Source organism: Muntiacus reevesi, chromosome 10 (assembly GCF_963930625.1).
Source record: "Muntiacus reevesi chromosome 10, mMunRee1.1, whole genome shotgun sequence".
NCBI classification, from domain to species: Eukaryota; Metazoa; Chordata; class Mammalia; order Artiodactyla; family Cervidae; genus Muntiacus; species Muntiacus reevesi.
This window is the reverse complement of record NC_089258.1, coordinates 42,732,669-42,756,014: the sequence shown is the minus strand read 5'-3', so window position 1 is coordinate 42,756,014 and position 23,346 is coordinate 42,732,669.

Here is a 23,346-nt window from a genome sequence, read left to right as displayed (position 1 = left end):
CCATCCCGTGAGCCCTGTGGCTTTTCCACGCACACTGGGGATTTCTGCCCATGGGCAATTCCCCTTCCCCTTGTGGTTATTCCATGGGTCCTTTGGGTCCTGCGGTTGTTCCCCCTCCCCCCGCCTCAGGGACCATCTGGCACCGACTGGGGACACTCTGGTTGTCTCACCTGGCGGAGGACATTGTCGCCCAACAGGGAGAGAGGGGAGTGCTGCTCTGCCGGGGGCGCACAGAGCGGCCGCGCAGTCCAGACTCGTTCAGTCCAAAGCCAACAGTGCCAAGTCGAGACAATGTGATGTGTGCTGACGAACTGCGATGTGGTTCTTTCTGCCTTTCATGATTCTAGTGTCTGTTATTTTCCTGAACAACCGATGTCTTTGAATTTATCCTTGATGTAGCTACAAAGCTTCAATAAGCCTGGAGACCTTTTCAATTTTTTTAAGTACATATATTTTTTGGTCTACAAATGCTCAAAGTACATATAATAAAAGCACTTTTGTTGTTCAAAAAATAATGCTGTATTTGTTCCAAAATCCAAATACTGCACTTGAAAGAGACTTGAAATCCATATGGTCCACATGGAAAGGGGAAAAAAAAAATGCTCTTTCATGAATATTTGTGAGCTTGGGACATTACCAATATCATATTTCAAATGACACGATTCCCAAGAATTTTAAAGAATAGCATAATTAGATTCATAGAAATTTTGAGTTGGAGTGAGTTTCAGGGATCATCCAGAATGTTGAGAGGCTCAGCCAGGCTGTCTCCAAATGCTTTGGCTGTGATGCTGGGGTCTGAAGAGGTGAGCTGTGAGCATCCTTGGAGTAGGCGGCCCACGCTGGCCGGCGGTCACCTGCGTCTACGTGGAGCTTCTGCACTTGCTCTGCTGTAAGAACATTCTTACCTCTTCCAGAAACAATCCACATTATCTTTTTGCTGAGCTATGTGCTAAGTCACTTCAGTTGTGTCCAACTCTTTGTGACCCCATGGACTGTAGCCCACCAGTCTCCTCTGTCCATGGGATTCTCCAGGCAAGAATGCTGGAGTGGGTTCCCAATGCCCTTCTCCAGGGGATCTTCCCAACCCAGGAATTGAACCTGGGTCTCCTTCATTGCAGGCACATTCTTTATTGCCTGAGCCACCAGGGAAGCCACGTCACAGCTAAAGTATAAACATCAGAGATCTGATTGTTGAGAAAACAGAATTCCATGCTGGACACAGGTTGCCTCGTGGCGGCTGCTGTGAGCGTTTGCATCCTTCGTCCACCCCTGGCGCTGCCGTCCCTAGCGCTGGGCGGTGCCACCGTCGCCGGGTGCTGGGCTCCGGCCGGCGGGAGTGCCGGCGAGGAACCCCTGACCTCGTGAACCAGCGCCAGGGGCTCAGTGCCCCGGGCCTGACTGCGCTCCCGCCCTTCCCCGCGGGGTTTCCTGGCCCCTGTCTGAATCCTGGGACTATCGGCGGCTCCCCGGGCGGCGTGGCGCCGGTGCACCCGGGAGGGACCACGGAGGCGGGGTGGGGGGGGGCTGGCAGGCAGAATTCACGCTCTGAGGACAATGGGGGCCGGGGGCAGGGGAGTGAGGGGCGGAGGGAGTCCTCGGGGAAGCCGCAGGGTCAGGGCGAGTCCAACGGAGCTGCTGAGAGCAACGAGGGGTCCTCTGTGCGCGCACGAGCGGGCTGACCGGGGTACGCAGAAGCGCGGGCTTCGGGGACGCTGGTCTGGTTCAGACTCCCCTCTGTGACCGACCGCCAGCCAGCCCGTCCGGCATGGATCGCTCCAGAGAAGGGGGGTCCTTCGCTCGGTGTCCAGGGCCCTCGCCCCAGCAGCTGTGGTCTTCACTCAGTGTCACCTTCTCCATCAGCCTTGGTCCCTGTTCTTTAAAGTGCAACCCTCCATTACTGCAGAAGAGGGTACTTAGAATAAGAGGGTACTCTTTCTAAATTTACTTTTCGCAGCATACGTATTACCTACAATTCTACACATTTCCTTTATTAATTTTCTCCTTAACTAGAATTAATCTTCATGAAATTAGGATTTTCATTTGCCATTTTCACTGATAAATCCAGTGTTTGGAAAGGTAGACCATCTATCTTTCTATAAAAGAATAATACACAGAAGAACTATACAAAAAAGATATTCATGACCCAGATAACCATAATGATGTGATCACTCACCTAGAGCCAGACACCTTGGATACAAAGTTAAGTGGGTCTTAGGAAGCATCACTACGAACAAAGCTCGTGGAGGTGATAAAATTCCAGTTGAGCTATTTCAAATCCTAAAGGACGATGCTGTGAAAGTGCTGCCCTCAATATCCCAGCACATTTGGAAAACTCAACAGTGGCTACAGGACTGGAAAAGGTCAGTCTTCATTCCAATCCCAAAGAAAGGCAATGCCAAGGAATGCTCAAACTACCGCACACTTGCACTCATCTCACACGTTAGCAAAGTAATGCTCAAAATTCTCCAAGCCAGGCTTCAACAGTACGTGAACTGTGAACTTCCACATACACAAGCTGGACTTAGAAAAGGCAGAGGAACCAGAGAGCAAATTGCCAACATCTGATGGATCATCAAAAAAGCAAGAATTCCAGAAAAACATCTATTTTTGCTTTATTGACTATGCCAAAGCCTTTGACTGTGTGGATCACCAAAAAAAGGTGGAAAATTCTTCAAGAGATGGGAATACCAGACCACCTGACCTGCCTCCTGAGAAACCTGTATGCAAGTCAAGAAGCAACAGTTAGAACTGGACATGGAACAACAGACTGGTTCCAAATCAGGAAAGGAGTACATCAAGGCTGCATATTGTCACCCTGCTTATTTAACTTATATGTAGAGTACATCATGAGAAATGCCAGGCTGGATGAAGCACAAGCTGGAATCAAGATTGCCAGCAGAAATATCAATAACCTCAGATATGCAGATGACAACACCCTTATGGCAGAAAGTGAAGAAGAACTAAAGAGCCACTTGATGAAAGTGAAAGAGGAGAGTGAAAAAGTTGGCTTAAAACTCAACATTCAGAAAACTAAGATCATGGCATCTGGTCCCATCACTTCATGGCAAATAGATGGGGTAACAATGGAAACAGTGATAGACTTTATTTTGGGGGGCTCGGAAATCACTGTAGATAGTAACTGCAGTCATGAAATTAAAAGACGCTTGCTCCTTGGAAGAAAAGCTATGACCAACCTAGACGGCATATTAAAAAGCAGAGACATTACTTTGCTGACAAAGGTCCATCTAGTCAAAGCTGTGGTTTTTGCAGTAGTCATGTATAGATGTGAGAGTTGGACTATAAAGAAAGCTGAGTGCTGAAGAATTGATGCTTTTGAACTGCGGTGTTGAAGAAGACTCTTGAGAGTTCCTCGGACTGCACAGAGATCCAACCAGTCAATCCTACAGGAAAATCAGTCCCGGATATTCATTGGAAGGATTGATGCTGGAACTCCAATACTTTGGCTACCTGATGGGAAGAACCAACTCATTGGAAAAGACCCTGATGCTGAGAAAGATTGAGGGCAGGAGGAGAAGAGGATGACAGAGGATGAGATGGTTGGATGGCATCACCCACACGATAGACATGAGTTTCAGCACACTCTGGGAGTTGGTGATGGACAGGGATGCCTGGCGTGCTAAAGGCAATGGGGATGCAAAGAGTCGGACACGATTGGGCGACTGAGCTGGACTGAAAAGGATAAATTTCACAGGGCTCTCTTGAGCCTTAAAGATAATGCAAAAAAGCTCTTCTATCAGGCATAGAGAAAGTATGCCAAAAATGAAAATATTTTTATTTTAATATAAAAATTAGTGTTTAAATGAAAAATATTAGTAATGCTTCATTTGGAAATAATTTTTTTTAATAAGGAGCTTCTGAACAGTCTTTTGAACAAATTATGTTAAGAAAATTGCATATCCACATGCAAAGAAAATGAAGTAAGACCCTTACATTACACCATATGTAAAAATTAAGTCAAGATGGATCAAAGACCTTAATGTAACACCCTAAATTACAAAACTCTTAGAAAAAAACATAAGGACAAATCTTTATGAAATTGTATTTGTCAATGATTTCTTGGCTATGGCACCAAAAACAGAGGCAGGGAAAGAAAATAGATAAGTTAAACTTCACAAAAACTGAAAGCTTTGTGCATCAAAACACCATCAATGGAGCATAAAAAAACCCAGTTCTCACAACAGGAGGAAATGTTTGTGAATCATATACCTAACAAGAGGGTAGTGTCCAGAATATGTAAAGAACTTCTTAGCAACAATCATAAAACCAAATCAACTGATTTAAAAATGGGCAAAGGACTTGAGCTGATGTTTATCCAAAGAAGATGTACAGATGGCCAATACCCCTGAAAAAATGCCCAACATCACTATTAGGGAAATCCCCATCAAAGCTGCAGTGAGAAATATCTAGACTCCTGGTAAGATGTCTCCTACCAAACAAGCAGAAAGCATTAACTGTCAAGGAAGTAGAGAGTTGGAGTCCTTATCACCATTGGTGGGAATGAAAAATAATGTAGCTGCTGTGGGGAACAGTATGGGGGCTCCTCAAAACCTGAGACCCAGAGTTACTCTATGATCCAGCATTCCGCTTCTGGGGGTGCCCCCAGGGGGCTGCAGACAGAGACCCAACAGGTGTTTTCACACATATTTGTAGCAGCATCATTCACAGCAATCAGAATGCCTGCCAGTGGGTAAATGGACAAGCATTGTGATACACAGGTACGTTGACGTACCTTCAGCTTTGAGAAGGAAAGAAATCCTGTGATATGACAACGTGGAAGAACCATAAGGACCTTATGCTAAATGTAAAAAAATCAGACACAAGATGGCTAAATTGTGTGGTTCCATTTATTTGAAGTACATTGAGGGGTCAAACGCAGAGATAGAAAATCAAATGGTAGTTGTAAAACAATGGGGTCTGCAGGAGGAAGGATGGGGAGTTATGGTTTCATGGGGCAGAGTCTCAGTTCTAGGCAGTGTGGAAGGTGATGGGGGCATGACGAGGAAGTTCTAGGAAGTGTGGTGGTGATGGGGGCATGAAAATGTGACTGTGACCGAAAAATGGTCAGAGTGGTGAACTCGTGTGTGTTTACCATGGTAAAAATGAAGACTCTTGACAGATGTTATCAACAGTTTTAAAAACACCTCAGCATTGCACCGCACATAAGGTTCATATTTTAAAAGTCGTGATATAATGTGATATCAGAATTTTGGGCACTTTCCCCTGCATTTGCCTCTTGTATTTTTTCCTATAATATATTGACAAATGCAAAGCTTTAGAACGTTTGCCATTTGGAGAAAATCCACTTTGGAAATCCTAACACAAACTATTTGCCACATTAAAGGGAAAATCAAACATGATGAAGGGAGTGGGGGAGCAGCGGTGTTGCTATGCTCAGGTTGTTGTTGAATTTTCATGCCCCCCTCCTTGTGACCAATTCTATTTGGCCAAAAGGCAGAGAACCAGAGACCAAGAAGGATGAAAAGATGGCCCAAGGTAGAGACACCTGGACACAGTGAGGATTTTCTGCTTTTTCTAACTTTTAGGGTGTTATATTTTATAATCTCCAAATACAGACCTCGAAGCCCCTTCATCCTTGACCCATTCTTCTTTACTGACTTAGCTATTTAAGTAAAGTTTACTCACGGCCTTCGGCGTGCCAGGCACTGGGCAACGCGGCACAAACTGTCCCAGTCTCGCCGCATGTGGAGCTGGGACAAGAGTTTGTGAAGCTGAGAACTGAGCGGCTGGCTCCCACTAACCAGTGTGACGCCGCTGGGCGCCTGCTACTTCAGCCCTTCTAAACGAAGCCAGAAGCCAGAAAGCAATGGTGTGTCTGGACATTGGTGAAGTAATGGCAGTTGTTTTTAATGGCACAAGATACTGACCTCAGATTCCAACAACCATTATCTTGAAATGTATTAGTCCAGGGTTGATTTAGCAAATCAATTCCTAATTTGTTGGCAATTCCGGTCTTAAGATTTCCTTTGGTTTTTTTTTCTTAAGGGAGTGAGGAGAGAAATTTTCATCATGATTGGGCTGTTAAGCGCTTTCTTTCTATCGTTTCATTCTGCCACCATCTCCTGTCCAAGGTTTAAAAATGCTATTTTTCAAGTATGAATGGATAGAACATTTGAGATTAGAGAGAGTGACTGACATGCTATTTTTTCAAATTTATTTATTATTATTTTCATTTTTTTTCCATTTATTTTTATTAGTTGGAGGCTAATTACTTTACAATAGTGTAGTGGTTTTTGTCATACATTGACATGAATCAGCCATGGATTTGCATGTATTCCCCATCCCGATACCCCTCCCGCCTCCCTCTCCACCCACTTCCTCTGGGTCTGAACAGTGAGAATATTAGCAATGACATCTTAGAACACTGGCCTCGAAACTGACCGGAAACGTAAAGAAGACGTCACAGGTGCAGGAAGGCTCACGGCTGCAAGGCTGCCTCCAAGCTGGTCCTAGAGGCGTGGGGGAAGCTGGGGGCAGAATGCCCAGCTCACGTCAGATCAGACCTTGAACACAGGAGGTCCACAGTGGTATCAGAGGGTGAACACACCTTAGCAAGAAACACGGGAATCAAGGTGTGGCTATGTGGCTGGCCTGAAAGATGCCATCAGCACCAGTGTGTTGATTTTGATTCCATTGTTTCCTTTCATATTTTGGAGTCATTTTTTTTCACCTTAATTGTGCATGGCTCCTGGGAACCCCATGCGCGAAGTGACAGGGAAGGAAATGAACTGGTCTGAAGAAGAGGTTGGGTTTTCTGCAGGGTCCCGCGGTGACTGTCGTGCGGGGCCTGGACATGGTGTGTCAGTCCCACTGGACATGGCTGGGACTCAGAGGACTATTTGACATTTATGAGCTCCATCAATACCTTAGACATTGTAGTAAACATCATTCTGTGCCTGAATCAATGCGATTGCAATCTTAATTAAGGATGAGTCAGCCCACAAATAGAAAGGGAGCCTCATTGGCCGACGGCAGAGAAGGGGCCCAGCCTGACTCTCCGCTGGCCTTCTAGGCCCCGAGGAGCCTGGAAAAGATGTGGGGTCGCGAGTCCCCGGGGGGTCCCTCGGGGACCCGAGCAGAGGGCCTGGGGCCCCGGGGCCACTTCAGTCCTACATGGGGCTCATTATATTGTTGCCAGTTCACTTCTGAAACAGGAGGTGCTGGTCAGGACCTCAGGCAGGGGCTGAGCTGCTGGGAGCCTGACCCTGTGGGGAGAGCAGAGTCCCCGGAGCACGCCTCCTGTATCCAGAGCTACAGTTTGAACATGGATGGGTCCCTGAGAACAAGGAAGCTTCCCCCTAGACTTTTCTGTTGGGTACGGATAAAACTCAGGCTCTGGAAACCGTGTCTCCTCTGCTGAGTGTGAATGGAGACCCAGTCAGCAAAGGAGTTTTTTGATGAGATGATGCTAGGAGTGAGCCGAATCCAGGTCTGAGGACGCACTGTGAGTGTGCAGGCCCCAGAGCAATGCCTATTTGAAATGCTACATTTTAATTTATAATGTGTATGGATGTATCATTTGTTTCAGACTGTTTCAATTTTTAAGAAATACAAAACTGATACTTCACGCCTCATATCACTGAGTAAAAGTGAGATTCTGGGAAGACGTGACAAGCAGCCCTGCGATTTGGGTACCTGGCTGGCTCTCACAACCCGGCCCTGACTGTGCAGGGTGGCGGGGGCATGGGCCGCACCGTCCAGGAGGACGCTGCCTTTCAGCCCTGCTTCGTCCCCTCCCTTGCTGCGCACAGGCCTTCAGCGGCCGGCAGAGGCCCAAGCACATCTTAAAGGTGTGATTTGGCTAATACACCGGGCATCCCTGCAAGAGGAGGAGGAGATGGCGGATAGAGCCGGGGGCAGACAGATGCCAGCATTGTTTTCTGATTCATTTTCCCTTGCGAAATTCTACAGGCATGAGGCACTTGGCTGCCTATAATTTCCACAGATCCGATTTGCTAAGAATTCTTCCCACATATCATTTCATCCAGGGGAAGACAAGAGGACGCAACCTAGGCCAGCTTCTGCCCAGACTTACACTAACACAGAGAAGATTGCCTGAGGCTTCCTCGTGGGCTAGCCCACGTCACAGCAGGAGGAAATATTCTAACAGCTGGGTGTTTAGCCTCCAGCTTGTAACAGGGCACGTTTGCTCCGTGCCTCCTTTCTGCCTGTTCCCCTGCAGAAATCTGCAAATATTAATATTAATTTTGTTTATTCCCCTCTTCCATTCTCCTCCTATTTCTTCCTGCAGGTTAAATGCTGGTGCAGCATACGACTACAAAATAGGAGTAACCTCATGAATTGTGAGGAGGAGAAAGATGCGTCCATGGTAACAGGAGGTCTGCAGTGACGTCACTGCCGGGGCTCTGGCTTCTTTCTGGCTCAGCCACGTGCAGGTCTCCACAGGCAGAGGGGCTGGAGCTCCCAGGTCACAACTGCCCGTTAGGCCTGGTGGTGCCTGAGGGCACAGACCTGGCTCACAGACTTTTTTTTTTTTTTTTACAAATCAGCGATGTTTCTATTAAATGCTAATCCATAACAGTGGGATGGTCTGTCCGTGGCGGGCTCGCTTTGCTCACAGGTTTCTGAGAGGGAGCTGGCGGCTGGCTCTCTCCCCGCTGATGCTCTGCAGCCAGGGTCCCTGGAGGGCTTGGGCACCCGGGGAACCGACTCTGAAAACTGAAGTCCAGGTGGTGGTGTCTAGTCCAGACCCTGGGGTCCAGGGTGCTTTGATCCACGGAGAGAACTGTATGTATATTATGTCCCAGGTTAAGATTCTATTTTTCTTTCCAGATGACCCATAGTCATTGGTGGGTGGGAGATGGATGGAGGGGGCTAAGCAGGCAGATGGGCGACCTCTGCCCGCTATTCTCAGAAACCGCTGCCATCAGGACCTTTTGCTCTGCCTCGAGTTCACCAGAAACAAAATACACAGAGAAATGACAAACGGTGAACTAAAGCTAGAAGATGAAGTGCTTTAAAAGTATAAAATTCATAAACAATTATACAAGGAAATAATTACAAATGAAAGTATTAACATGCATTTCAAAAATAAAATGGAAATTAATAGTAATTTGAAAATAGTATTTAGTAATTGATACTGAGATGTAAAACATGAAAACAGAAAATGTTAAAATAATGGTGAAAGTAGAAAGTTGAATATTACAAAATTTACTTTTTTGCATCAAAATGGTGAGTTTCAACCCAATATGTTACTTTTATTCTGACAAAGCTCATCAACAGCTGTAAAAACGCTCATGTTTGGTCTCTTGCCAGGAAGACCCTGATCTTCCAGTGGCTGATCAGAGTGTCAGAGTCTGATGGAGCTGGGAAGTCCCCTTCAGCCTTCTCTCTCAGAGAGAGGCTTCCCTGCCCACAGCCCGCGTGCCCTGCACCCACTCCCAGCTGCTGGGCCCTGTGGGTTCCTGGTTCAAGAAGACCTAGGTGCAGTTCTCTGAGCATCTCCACGCCTGGCGTCTGAGACTCATGCTTCCCTCCTTCCGCAGCTGCTTGAGTCTCTGAGCATAACTTGGATGTCTTGTCGCTAAGTCGTGTCCAGCTCTTTGCGACTTCATGGGCTGCAGCCCACCAGGCTCCTCTGTCCGTGTGGATTCTCCAGGCAGGAATACTGGAGTGGGTTGCCCTCCTCCAGGGGATCTTCCCAACCCAGGGATCGAACCCAGGTCTCCCGCATTGCAGGTGGATTCTTTACCGTCTGAGTCACCAGGGAAGCCCCAGAATACTGTATGGGTTGTCTATCCTCTGGGAGATTGTTCCAACCCAGGAATCCAACCGGACTCTCCTGCCGTGCAGGCGGATTCTTTACCAGCTGAGCCATCAGGGAAGCTCCCTCTATACTCTGTCTACTCCTAAATTTCTCTGCACAAATTCTCCTATCAGGGCAGTTTACAAATTTCTAACCGATAACACTGTTAGAAGAAATGCCACATCTGAATTTGCCACTAGGCAAAAAATGCTCATTGAATGGAATTTAGTGTATTGAGCTCATACAATGGCTGCTCTCATTTTGTCACAAGAAAAACGCTACAACCAGTGAGTGTTCCTGACCTAGGGAGCAGCAGCAAATGAGTCACCTCGAAAGCTGATTTGCCTAAATGACAAGATACAATAACAACTAAAGCCTTCTGTCATAGTGTGCTTCATGTACGCATTGATCGACTGCATGTGACATGCACAGTATACTATAACTGAAGTACCAAACTGTCTTCGCCAAGGGGAAAAACAGAGACAGTACCTCATCAACAATGGTAAAAACAAGAGTAAAGCAGAAGCACAGTTACACTAAAAAAAAAAATTAAGGCTCCTTCCATCCTTATGTTCCATGAAAAATACTGCAAACATGATAAATATAACCTAAACCTAATCAAATTTGGAGGGGTAACATTCTCACACTAACTTTAAAGACAGGATTGCTTTTATCACTTAGGTTTCTTAAGATTTTGAGAAGAATAAGGACACTACACGTAATGATCAAGGGTTCAATCCAAAAAGAATATATAACAGTTTTATATATATGCACCCAACACAGTATCCCCATGTGGCTTAGTGGGTGAAGAACCTGCCTGCCAATGCAAGAGACACAGGAGATTTGGGTTTGATCCCTGCGTTGGGAAGATTCCCTGGAGCAGGGCATGGAAACTCACCCCAGCATTCTCGCCTGCAGAATCCCATGGACAGAGGAGCCTGGTGGACCACAGTCAGTAGGGCTGCAAAGAGTCAGACGTGACCGAAGTGATCGAGCATGCATGCATGCACCCAACAAAGGAGCACTTCAATATGTAAGGCAAATGCTAACAGCATTGAAGGGAGAAATCTTCCTGTTAGGAGCTATCAGGTCAAGGTTCGGCTGCAATAACAGAAACCCCAAACCCCCAAGGATTATTCCCTCACGGGAAAAAGCCAGAAGGGGGCAGTCAAGTGCTGCTGGGATGGTCCATGAAGTGGCCAGGGACCCAGGCTGTTTTTAGCTTTTCCGTTCCACCAGTATTCTGTGTTGGTTCCATCCTCAGTGTCACAACATGGCTGCTAGAGCTTTAGCAATTGCATCTGCTTCCAGTCAGGAGGAAGGATGGTGGCAAATGGACTTTACTTAGCTCCCTGTTGCCTAAGAAGCCTTCCTGGCATGAACTCCTGATAACTTCCATTTGTTAGCTCAGTGTTGGCTGAGACGATTGCTCTGCCCAACAGCACAGGCAGTTGTCTAAGGAGGAAAGGAGAGGCCGCTGCGGGGTGACCAGTGGTGGTCACTGCCTCAGGGACCACTTTCCTTGCTAGGAATTCCTCTCCTCTTCCCTCCCGCCATCAGCTCCCACCTACCTTCTGTGCCTAAGTGCTTCCTCCTCCCCCAGACCCCGGGTTCAGATTACGGAGCTGCTGGAGACACAGGTTCCAGGTGGCCCTCCTCACCCCGCTGTCAAGGTCGGTGTTCATGTCAGCGATCATGTTGGTGAAGAGCCAGCCAGCCAGTGCAAATTCTAACAAGCGAGTCACCAACGGGATCGTTTCAGCTTCATATTTAGACAACCAATAGCAACTTTTTAAAATCAAGATAAAACTTACAGACAAAAATGGTTATTTTTCACATATCAAATTAATAATCTGATGAATATTGCTTTACAGATAATAGAATGTACATTTAACAATGGCAATAAAAACTACATGTTACAATGCTATTCCTAAGAGTCTCAGCTTTGGAGCATCTTAAAAATGTCCTTTCGACTCTGTTCTAAGGCAGGATGAATGATGCTGTGGACGGTCCTCAGGGCAGGTGTGGGGCCTAACAGCCCTGTGCCCAAGGGTCCCGGCCCCAGTTCCGAGGGGCCGTTTCCTGAGACTTCAGACTCATGCCGCTGTTCACAGCACAGTGAAAAACACGCTAGTTGGTTGACTATGTGGGTTCAGGTTTGACTTTAATAATTAACACAAGCTATTTTCTCTTGCGAGCGAGGTGCAGTGGAAAGAACGCAGGTCACGCAGGCGTGGGTTCGATCCAAGTGGCCTTTCCACTCCCTAGATGTGCGGCACTGCACAGCCGCCTGCTTTTCAGGCCCGCCCTCATCACTGGCGGTCAGGTGGGCGACCAGGAGGAGAGAGGGGACCCAGGGGCCAAGATGGTCTGAGGGCGGAGGTCCGAGGCCTTGGACGTTTCCAGCGGGAGAAACACTTGGTGAGCTTTCCGCTGTCCTTGAAGACGGGTCTGGAGGAGATGCGGAGTGGTCCAGAGCTCCCTCTTCCAAGCGAGCGTGGAGTTTACGGAACTGTCTGGCTTTCCAGTTACCAGGATGTTGATGGTTTCCGGCTCAGCTACTTGGGTGGTGGTGCTGCTGCGGTGTGTGGCATTAATCGCGATAATTTTTGACAAATGGCTTATTTGTCTTATTACTCATTTCCAGGAGGAATATTGTTTGAATCTCTGGAAACCCCAGTCCTCCCCCACCCCCTCAGAGTTTCTTCCCTTTGCACGGTATTCTTATTTTTCTGGTGCTTTAGGGACGCTGTTGACTACATTAAGCAGCTGCACTTAAAGGCCTGATCCCAGAGGCCACACCAACTGGAGCGGGAGTGTTTGTTTCACAGCGACGCCGAGACGGTGTCATGGACACACACAGAGCCGGGAGGAGAGGAGGCCCAGCAGAGAGTCAGCCCCGAGTGTCGGAAGCACCGGAGTCACGGGAGCTGCTGCTCTGGGCGGAGAAGAGTCAGAGCTGAGGCCCGCAAAGTGGTTGGCTCCTGCCGGGAACCCCTGAGGTGGGGCCGCCAGGCCAAGAAGGAGGCTCCCTGAGGCTGTGTGAGTGGGCGCTGGGCTCTCGGGGCCCAGCCCCGGGGCCTGGAGGCCATGCTGGACCCGGAGACCCAGGGCACTCGGAGCAGGAGTCCCTTCGGGCCTTTCCTCACCGTGCCCAGAGAGCTGCTGGCTTCGGCACGCGGGCAGCGGTTGGAGGACCGCCCTCAGAAAGCGTCCTGAGCAGGATGAGCTCGGCCACAGCCTCGGGTGGGCGGGAACAGCTCAGACCTCTCGCCGCCAGGAAGCTCACCATTTCACAAGCTTCTCACATGGTTTCCGATTGGCTATATTTTCAAATAGGAGCAATTTCCCAAAGGAAATGGAAAACCTGAAAGGCAGAGACAAGTGAAAGATTGAGAGTGATCTGTGAGCAGAGAAAGGAGGACAGAACAGGAGAGACAGGAAGGGTGCAAAGGGCAGGAGACGGCCCGCAGCGGGCGAGGCTGTGGGCTTGATCCTCGGGCTTGCTCTCGCTGTCAGTCAGCCGAGCCTGTCTGCCTGCACGCGGGACGGGAAAGCCTCAGAGACCATCTTTCCAGGCCCTCAGTCGGAATGTAGTTCCTGTCCTCAGCAAGAGAGAAGGACGCACTGCATTCAAAGGGAAAACGACGAGGCTACAAAGAAAGCGTTTAGAGAAGAGTTTAGAGAAGAGCAGAAACAGAAGCAGGAGGGAGCGGGAAATGGAACAGAACGGGAGAGATTTCCCGGAAAGCACAATAACAGAAAAAAAGAGTTTAGAAATTCAATTTAAAAAGAAAAGAGGTTTGACATTTAGATTCCTATATTGACCAGATGTCTGTGGCCCCTCAGAATCCACGTGTGGAAATCCTGACCCCAGTGTGACTGTATCTGGGGCTGGGCCCTTGCCAGGCGGTCAGGCCGTGAGGGTGGAGCCTCGTGGTGGGACTGGCGCCCTGAGAAAGGCTGAGGGACCAGGACTCCCGCATGCTCGCCGCTGTGCTCAGACACACGGAAACGTCCGTCTGCAACCAGGGGGAGAGTCCCCTAAACACGGCGGGTCTGCCAGCACCCGCCTCTCGGACTTCCAGTGCCCAGAACCACGAGAAAGGGGCCTCTGCGGTTCAGGCTCCCAGTCTGTCTGTTTATCGTAGCAGCCTGCTCTGATTGACTGAGGGCTCTTTTTTTAGAAGCTACAACATTCGATTCACAAGACTTACAAAGTAGAAAACAGAAATAAAGCATCAAAGGACTAACATAAGAAACAGTTCTAAAACTTAAGGACAGGAAATTCCAGGTGAAAAAGGTCCACTGACTGTTCAGGGGGCCCAAGAGGTGACGCATCTGCTCGCCATGCAGGAGCCGCCGGAGACTGGGGTCTGATCCCGGGCCGGGAAGATCCCCCGGAGGAGGAAGTGGCAAGCCACTCCAGTGTTCTTGCCTGGGAAGTGCCATGGACAGAGGAGCCTGGTGGGCTGCAGCCCACGGGGTCTCAAAGCGTCAGACATGACTGAGTGAGCATGCACGCGCATGCCGACTGTGCAGTCAAAAGATGAAGGAACCGCCACACCAAGATGCATCCCTGCAAAGCTCCAGAAACATTATGGGAAATGGTCTCAAAACACTTCATTCACGATATTGAGGGAAATACTACGAAAAACTGCTAAAGTGTTGAAAGTGGTTACTTCTGAAAAGGCGTTCACTAGGACAGGCAGAGACGATTCAGAGGAAAATCTGTTTTTCTGTGCCAGCCCTGCTTTGGGCATTTTCTGTTGATCATGCTTATATATTATTAAGAAAAAAATAACCCGAAGTTGAATTGTAAGAGTATTTGAGATTTGCTCACATAATCTCTGCTGTCCAGACTGCTCTCTGCATGTGCAGGTGAGAACTTACAACCTTCAGACAGGACTCAGGGACTTCGGCATCACTGTCATCTACCCATGTGAGAGCCAGCTTGAGAAGGTGCCGACAGGTGTGTCAGAGGCCTTCCCCCAACCCGCAGGGGCTTGTCTGTTAGATTCCACAAGCTCCAGGTACTTTCTGCTGCCTCCTGGGGGCTCTCTGTCTTCCTGCAGACCGTGACCCGGTGCTGGAGGTGGAGCTGGAGCTCCTGCCCGGGGAAACACTGTTGCCGGGGCAGTGTGAGCTTCGGGCCCCATCTCAGGGTCAAGCCGAGACCACCCTGCTAAGACCTGCATTCAGGCTCTGTGCTTCACCCTTCCCGGGGTAGCTTGGATGGACGTTTAGCCTTCAGAGAGTGCAGGGGTTCGGATCACTCTGCTCCCAGACGCCACCCCTCTCTGTGCAGGGCTCCCTGCTGGGGGAGGCTGCATTTCCTGCTCCGTGTTGGACTCGCTCGCTTCTGGACAGAACCTTCAAGCGTCAGATGGTGGTCCACCACCTTTCTTGTTCCTCTTTCACGGAGCTGGGGACACACCGTCCTTCAGAGCAAAGGCAGCACTGAGCAGAGCTTCAGCCCGTGACTCACTGGGGGTACGAGGTGTGTGTGTGATGCTCTGAGCTGCTGCCGCCGTCACAAACTAAGCTGACGGGCTACGAGCCCACAGGTGTCTGCCGCGCATCACACGCAGGTTTCCAGGGTTCTCAGAGCAAGCCACACATCGGGCTTTGGCTTTCATCAGAAGACTAGTGGGGAAGCCTTTGATGGAGGGTGAGCTGAGGTGCCACAAAGTCGTTTATGTTTCTGGGTTAAGGAGTTCACTCTGGCTGGATCATGGACACAGGGTTGGAATAGAGGGCAAAATGCTGCAGGGATCTGGTTTTTTTATTTTAGGAGGTTCCTGAAAATAAAGGCAAGAGATGATGGTGGCTTGGAGGTGTAGGTGTAGAGAACAGAACGCTGTCCAGAGATATCTGAGTGTAAAACAGGTGGCGGGATAAAGACAGGGAGGCCATGCCCTCTGGGGGCCACGAGGCAGCCACAGGCGCCACTCGGAGCCGCGGGCCTGAGTCCACGTCAGCGTCCACGCCAAGAGTCACTTCTTGGAAAAGTACCACTTCCCATAGTGTATTTGCTTAACGAAATGGAGACTCTTCTCCTCAGGGACACGGGTTCAGATCGAGATGTTTGCTTTAATTATAAGCTTTGGCGCAAAGAGAACAGAATGTTTTCCTTCTTCAGGGTTGGTGCTCTTGCTTCGGCTGGTCAGCGGTCTCAGCTGCTTCTCTTCAGGGCGGTTTCCCTCTGTGGATCCCTCACAGATGGGCCTGGGGCCGTTTACAAGAGCGGTCACGTTTGGAAAATAAAGTTGCTATAGGAGGAAGAAAGACACCCTGTTTATACTGGACTACTAATACTTACAGAGGCTGATTCTGAGGTTTTGGAAAATAACGGCCTACCTGACATTTATTCTCTCTGAGCAGTAATTAATATTTTTCACACAGCTATCTGTTCTGTTCAATGTGTTTTGAGGTTTGATTTAATTATAAAACCCTAACAAACCAAGTTGCATCTTTTTCATGGTAAAGGACCACACACTCACTAAAGCTGAAGAAGAATCGGTTTACTGTGGATTCCATCCAATATTATGAAGTTCTGTTGTCCAAGAATACAGTTTTGAAAGATGAGGTTAGATTTATTACAGTTGTTTTGGCTGAGATTTCATTAAGTGAGAGAGCTCTCATAGTTTTCTTAGACCAAGCAAATTTTATTAGGCCTAAGTATTTTTAGGTAAATCTATGGAATCTTTCCAATCTGTTCTATGTCCTAAAATCTTGGAGCTCTGTTTTCCCTTTTTAAAGCTCTCTCTGTGTGTCTCTGATGTTATTCAAAGTAAACTTGTGCCTTGTTTCATGTGTGTCTGAGGACAGTCAGGATGTGCCCAGGGATAAGTGCAGGTTAAACGGAGAAGTTCCCCATGAGCCCGAGCCTCCCCTCCGCGGCTGCCTCCTGGGTACTGTGTTTCTGTGACCCGTTGTCAGGCTCACCAATGAGCTACCAGCACCCTCAGCAGCCACTGGGCATCGTCTCAGAGAACAAATGGCATCAAGTGTCCAGTGTTTTTGTGTGTGACGGTCCCTCCCTTCTCTCTTGGACAAACCTTCATCTGATGTGGGAGAAGTGATGGGCCCACAGCCAAGCGTCAAGGCTCCAGCCACAAGCACCAGCCTCCAATACTGGGTTCACGAAGCGTTTCTCTAGGTTCCAAACTAGGGTCTGCTTGGGGCTTAGGGCAGCATGTGAAAAATCTCCATATCCTGTTTCCAGTCTCCTGAATCATAAACTCCCCAAGGGGGGAAAAATCTTTTCTAAAGAGACTGGCTTGCTTTCAAGCTTATAAAAACCAGCTAGGGGGCCCAAGCTAAGCTTAGACTACCAAAAATTAAGTGAAAACTTGGTTTTTAAATTATTATTGCTATTATTTTTAGATGCCATTTTTGAACGTACTTACACAGTGTTAGAAACAGAATAATAAGATTCATTGTGATTATGAAAATAAGTCTGTTTGGGGCTCAGATTAAATGAAGAACTTCTGTAATGAATGTTTCCTTTTTTTTTCCTCTTAAAAACCAAATGTGCGAATTCTGTATGATCCCACCTATATGAGGAGTTTAGAGTCATCAGACTCATCAAGACAGAAGAGATTGCAGCCGGGGCTGGGGGAGGGGCCGGGGTGTCAGTGCTGGGTGGGGGGCGTCCCACTGGGAGAGTTTTACAAGCAGGGGCGCCTTCTGGGGGGGTGTGTGAATGGGCTTCGTGCCAATGAACTGGGCACTCAAAATGGTCAAGACAGCATGGTCTAGGTTATGTGCATTTTACCACAATACAAAGAGAAAGCAAAACAAAAACCAAACATGTGTGATTTGTTGAAGTAAGATTGTAATCATGAACCTTACTCATCATCTCAACCTGCTTGGCATTTATTTCTTTAAAAAAGCAGTTTTTCCCTTAAAACCTTGATCTTTTATGGCATTTTCATGCATAGGAGACATAGATAGGAGATTAGGAGACATAGGTACTTTTACGAAGGGTGTATTTCTGATGTAGATATAGATTTACCTATTGACATCTGGCTTTCTTGTAAACGTTGCATTTTCTACCATATACTAAAAATACAAAGAATGAAAAAAGACAGTGAAGAATGGCAATCCTGGCCCCACCCTTCTCTTCTATTTTCACAAATGAAATATCAAAGTTTTATGGCAGCTGGACAACTGTGAAGAATCCTTAGGGTAGTAAAAACACAAATGTAAAATTTTCGGAATCTCTCTAAACAGGAAGATTCTAATCAGAACTTTGTTAGGGACTATCTGGTCATTTTATAAAGCAGGTTTTATACCCTCAGTGGATCCTAAGAATACAGGGTTTATGCCACTCCCTGGAGACAGAGGTGAACAGCTTTTTACAGCAGAGGCCGCCCAGTGGCTCCACCTGTAAATGCTCTGCAGTTCATCCTTGTCCTTTGGCATAAAGACCTTCAGCAGCGGAGCCCGGGGAGGTCACGTCCGAGGGTGGCAGGACTGGACGCTCTGTCCCCGGCTTCCTAGAAGTTCTGTTTCCCAGTTCTCGGTAATCCCAGAGCTGGTGATTTCCTGTGATGAGGAGGACGGTGGTGATGGAACCTTCTCGATGCTGCCTCAGCTCACAGGTCCAGGTCCCTTGGCCTGCAGATGTTCCACGTGGGGATTCCATCCAAACCCAGCTGGGGAAGAGCAGGTCTTTCTGCTGTTTTTTCTTAAAGGGAGTGGACGCAAAGCCGGTGCGCTCACTGTCAGCACCATGCGCTGTGGGCACTTGACCTCGGCAGGTGGGTCCCCACTGTTTCAGAAGTTTGCTAAAGCGGAGGCTCATGGAGAGACGGCAGCAGTGCGCACGGCTGGCTGGGCTGAGACCCTCGGGGAAGCCGCTTTAAAGTCACTTAGCCTCGTGCCAGCAAAGGGGAGAGCCGAGCGGACGGGGGCCCCACGGCAAGTCCCCACTAGCCCTGTTAATGAGTTTCCAGAGAGAGAGATGCTCAGGTTTTGTGGTTAGATGAAGCTGCCGAGTGCTGGAGATGCGTGCTTGGGGTTCTGAGGGGCTGCGAAGCATGCACCTCAACCAGCAGACCCCCTCGGGGCTGTTATGCTGACACGCAGTTACACATGTGTGCATCGCAGCCACAAAGCTGTTGACATTGATTTTTAAGTTTTCTATAAATTATAAAATATAAATACAGATGTAAGACAAAATCACGGACGATCATTAGCGGAATTCAGTGTTTCCAGCGTCTCTGTGGCCTGCGCTCTGCCGCGCTCATGGATGTGAACTCCCAGGACACGTCCTGCATGGTTAGAAGCTTCCAGAAACACCTCCGTGCAGTGCAGATAACAGTCTGGGCCTCAGAGACAATGAAACTGGGAGCATTTCTCATCGGCATCTTCAAACAGAACCTGAACATGGTGGGAGACGAGGTGTTTAGTCCTGGGCATCAGACACCACCTTCGTCCACTTAACATTCTTCCATGACATTTACAAACAGATCAGGAATTGACTGGAGGATTTGACCCAAAGCTGTGGCATAATCTGAAATCTGTGTGCTTCATGCTACCCACCGCTACTTTCCAGAGTGAGGTGTGTATTAAAACACAGGGCAGTGACTTGTGAGGGCTCTGATTAGGGACTGAAACCAGCCAGATATGGGAAATATGTACCTTCAGGATTTGGATGTGGGTGAGAGACCCCAGCCATAACCCTGCAATAATGACAAAAAAAAGGTATGAAAAATACTTAAGAAAACCCCAAAAGAACTGTGCAATAAAATGAAAGAGAAAGAGTCTCCAGGCAGCATTGAGCGTGGGCAGAGATGGAACTAAATTGCAGGTATTTTGGTCTATTAAGTCCTGACGAGGCAGCGATGACTGAGGCACCCTGACCTTGGAAGGAGATGACCAAGGCCGCTCTCTCTCCACCCACCCTGGGAACACATCCCCCCAGGGCACACGGCCCTCCCCACCCCAGGCACATGTCCCCCCCAGGTACACATTCCACCCCCCCGGGCACACAGCCCCCCAGGTACACATCCTCCCCGGGCACACACACCCCTGCCCCGGGCACACATCCCCCCTGGGTACACAGCTCCCCCAGGCACACAGGCCCCCCTCCCAGGGCACACAGCCCCCCAGGCACACGTTCCCCCCCCCCCGCCCCAGGCACAGATCCCCCCCGGGCACACCCCCCCGCCCCCGCCCCGGGCACAGATCCCCCCGGGCACACACCCCCCCTGGGCACAAGCACACAGATCCCCCTGGGCACACACCCCCCCGGCCCCGGGCACACAGCTCCTCCAGGCACACAGGCTCCCCTCCCAGGGCACACAGCCCCGGGGCACACGGCCCCACAGGCACACATCCCTGGGGCCCTGCTCGGCACTGAGATCTTGTCCCCGGGGCTTCCCTCGGAGCCAAGAACGTGAGAGGAGAGGCCGGCCCTGCCCTGCCTTTGCTTTTGATCGTTTTTCCTCCTCAGCCTTTCTCCTCCTGACAGGGTCTCTCCCTGTAACTCCATGCAGACTGAGATGCTCTTAGCATCCGACGAACACTGACTGCACGTCTAATGTGTGAGGCCACACTAGGCCTTTCTGATGAAAGACACTTGCACTTACCCTAATAAAGCTGGTGTCATTTGCTCTGCTTAGAGCTACCTCTTCAAGCAGCTGAACTGAAGAGCAAAGTCAGAGCATCGCATAGCAGAGGAGATGTTATGAAAACACCTACTTGAACATAGACTGTGCCTATCCTTTGAAGCAGTGAGCACAAAGTCATAACACCCGAAACAGAAAATAATTAGAGCTAGGTTTTCTAGAGAAGCAAGGTTCTGCACCGGCGGGTCAGCAATAGGGAGTCCTGGGTCAGCACAGCTGGTGGCTGCCGGCAACCAGGGGCTCCTGCAGCATCTGCTCAGCAAGGGAAGACCCAGGACGGAGCACCGGGGACTAGTCAGGGGGCAGAAGAGCCGGAGCCCAGGACAGGGGGTCCGGCAGTGCTTCACACGGAGGTAGATGGGTTCTGAGGCTTTGTGACCCTGTGTGGGTAAAGGTCTGTGGTTTTGCTCGTGTTTTATTCCTCATTACATGCAGGACTAGTAGACAGGTTTTCAGGGTGTAGAATTTGGACAGAATTGCTCTCATAGCAGATTATATTAAAGTGTAAGCAGTACATATAAGGAACATCCATAGATGTTCTTTGACTCCAGGCTGTTCTGAAACCTGGGAGTAGGAGGTGGCGGGGGTGGGAAAATAGTGAAGGGTCTGACTTTGACGGGGCTTCTCTGGAGGATCAGTGGTAAAGGATACACTTGCCAATGCAGAAGATGCAAATTCAATCCCTGGATAGGGGACATACCCTGGAGAAGAAAATGCAACCCACTCCAGTATTCTTGCCTGGAAAATCCCACAGACAGAAGACCCTGGCAGGCTGCAATCCATGGGGTCACAAAGGTGCAACCATGATTTAGTGATCAAACAACAACAAAAACAACTGACTTTGAAATGAGGAAACAGGATGTAAAAGAAAAGATCTCAGTGGTCAAAGTTGAGGTGATTAATCAGTTAATCTTAATAAATTAATCAAATTAAGTGGCATAAATATCAAGTAAGGCTAGATTCACTTTTTGCTTTGTTTTCCTTTAGGTACCTTCAGATCTGAACTCCCTAAATAAAAACATAAATGTAGACAGTGAAGCTATAAGCCATACCATGCTTGGCAACCCAAGAGAGAGGTCATAGTGAAGAGTCCTGACAAAACATGGTCCAGTGGAGAAGGAAATGGCAACCCACTCCCGTATTCTTGCCTGAAGAAACTCATGGATTTTATGAAAAGGCAAAAAGATTTGACACCGGAAGATGAGGCCCCACCCCCAGGCTGGAAGGTGTCCAATCTGCTACTGGGGCTGCTGCTGCTGCTAAGTCACTTCAGTCACGTCTGACACTGTGTGACCCCATAGGCGGCAGCCCCCCCAGGCTCCACTGTCCCTGGGATTCTCCAGGCAAGAACACTGGAGTGGGTTGCCATTTCCTTCTCCACTGCATGAAAGTGAAAAGTGAAAGTGAATTTGCTCAGTCATGTTCGACTCCTAGAGACCCCATGGACTGCAGCCCACCAGGCTCCTCCATCCATGGGATTTCCGGGCAAGAGCACTGGAGTGGGGGGCAGAGGATGATTACTACCACCTCCAGAAAGAATGAAGCGGCTGAGCCAAAGCAGGAATGATGCTCAGCTGTGGATGTCTGGTGGTGAAAGTAAAGCCCAGTGCTATAAAGATGCAATATAATATATATTATGTGTAAATATATATATACAAAGTGCAATATAGTATATTATATTGCATAACAACTTGGAATGTTAAGTAAACTGGAAGTGGTCAAGAAGGAGACGGCAAGATTGAACATCTACATCATAGGAATCTGTGAACTAAAATGGACAGGAAAGGGCAAATTTAATTCAGATGACCATTATATCTACTACTGTGGGCAGGAATCCCTTAGAAGAAATGGAGTAGCCCTCATAGTCAACAAAAGGTTTCAAAATGTAGTACTTGCATGCAATTTCAAAAACAACAGAATAATTTAGTTTGTTTCCAAGGCAAACTATTCAACACCACAGTAACCTAAGACTATGCCCCACCTACTGATGCTGAGGAAGTTGAAGTTGATGAGCTCTATGAAGATCTACAATGCCTTCTAGAACTAACACCAAAATAAGATGTCTTTTTCATCATAGGGGATTGGACTGTAAAAGTAGGAAGTCAAGAGATACCTGAAATAACAGGTAACTTTGGCTTTGGAGTACAAAATGAAGCAGGGCAAATGCTAACAGAGTTTTGTCAGGAGAACATGTTGGTTATAGCAAACACCCTCTTCCAGCAACTCGAGAGATGACTCTGTATATGGGCATCACCAGATGCTCAATACAGAAATCAGATTGATAATTTTCTTTGTAGTCAAAGATGGAGAAGCTCTATACAGTCAGCAAAAACAAGACCTGGCTCAGATCATGAGCTCCTTATTGCAAAATTTGGGCTTTAATTGAAGAAAGTAGGGAAAACCACTAGGCTATTCAGGTTTGACCTAAATCAAATCTCTTTTGATTATACAGTGGATATGATGAATAGATTCAAAGGATTAGATCTGATAGAGCTCCTGAAGAACTATGGACAGAGATTCATAACATTGTATGGGAGACAGTGACCAAAACCATCCCAAAGAAAAAGAAATGCAGCAAGGCAAAGTGGCTGTCTGAGAAGGTTTTACAAATAACTGAGGAAAGAAGAGAAGTGAAAGGCAAGGGAGAAAGGGAAAGATACACCCAACTGAAGGCAGAATTCCAGAGAAGAGCAAGGAGAGACAAGAAGGCTTGCTCAGATGGACAATGAAAAGAAACAGAGGAAAACAACAATGGGAAAGACTAGAGATCTCTTCAAGCAAACTAGAGAGAGTAAGGGAACATGTCACGTAAGGATGGGCATGACAAAGGACAGAAACGGTATGGACCTGGCAGAAGCAGAGAGACCAAGAAGAAGTGGCAAGAATACACAAGAAAGGTCC